The 1,219-nt window shown below is 44.2% G+C and overlaps 1 pseudogene across 1 annotated transcript; it reads right to left on the minus strand.

The window, feature by feature from the left end:
• Positions 1–6: 6 nt before the first annotated feature.
• LOC116095216 lies at positions 7–734 on the minus strand (annotated as a pseudogene). The gene has a single exon (XR_004120520.1). The product of XR_004120520.1 is annotated as a 60 kDa heat shock protein, mitochondrial pseudogene (transcript).
• Between the last annotated feature and the right edge of the window lie 485 nt (positions 735–1,219).

Below are 1,219 nucleotides of genomic sequence, written 5' to 3' on the forward strand. Positions count from 1 at the left end.
CATAGGCATCTTGGAATTCACACTTTTGACCTTTTGATGTGTTAATAAAATATGGGGAAATATATCCTTTATCAAACTTCATGCCTTCAATAATTTCTAGCTCATCATTCAGGGTTTTCCATCCTCCACTGTGATGACACCCTTTCTTCCAACCCTTTTCATTGCATCAGAAATGATGTTCCCAATGTCTTTGTCTCCATTTGTAGAGATTGTAGCAACCTGAGCAATTTCTTCAGGGGTTGTCACAGGTTTAGATTGTTTCTTAAGTTCAGCAATTACAGCATCAATGGCCAACATCACACCTCTGCAGATTTCCACTGGGTTAGCCCCCTTGCTGATCTTCTCAAAGCCCTCCTTGGTAATAGAGCGGGCCAGAACAGTGGCAGTGGTGGTGCCATCCCCAGCCTCTTCGTTGGTGTTATTGACAACATCCTGAACAAGTTTAGCTTCGATATTTTTGTATTTGTCCTTTAAATCAATTGACTTTGCAACAGTGACCCCATCTTTTGTTACTTTGGGACTTCCCCAAATCTCTTCAATAATCACTGTTCTTCCCTTTGGCCCCATTGTAACAGCTACAGCATTGGCTAAAAGGTCTACACCTTGAAGCATTAAGGCTCGAGCATCCGCCCCAAATTTTACATCTTTGGCATAGGCCCGAGTGAGATGAGGAGCCAGTGCCCGGGACACTGGTCTCATCTGGCGAAGGACTGTGGGTAGTCGAAGCTTTTCCGAGTGGCCTCAGCTCCGTGGCCTCAGGCCCTCTCCCGCTGTATGCTGGTTCCTGGGCCGAGCTTGGTTCTAGAACCTTCCAGAAGGCCCTGCACTCTCCGTGGGTGAAAGGTCAAGTGGCGTCATTTCCAGGAAGGGGGGGGGCTCGTTCTTTCACCTTGGCGGCCGGCCTGGAAAAGCCTAGAAAGTGCTCCCCTTTTCTTCCGCCTCCCATAGCCCGCAAGCAGTGGCCTGCACGGAGATCGAATACATAAATAAATCTTAAAAAAAGAAAATTAAAGGTCAATATTCCTGATAGACACAGATACAAAAATTCTTAATAAGATATTAGAAGCAAGGTTTAAACAACACAACAAAAGACTGTGCATTAGAATAAATTGAGATTTATTCTTGTGATGCAATAATATTTCAATATATGCAAATTAATAAATGTGATGTTGCACCATGACAGGGATAAAACAATATAGTCACATCCATGGCTGTAGGG

This window comes from Mastomys coucha, chromosome X, assembly GCF_008632895.1.
Source record: "Mastomys coucha isolate ucsf_1 chromosome X, UCSF_Mcou_1, whole genome shotgun sequence".
NCBI classification, from domain to species: Eukaryota; Metazoa; Chordata; class Mammalia; order Rodentia; family Muridae; genus Mastomys; species Mastomys coucha.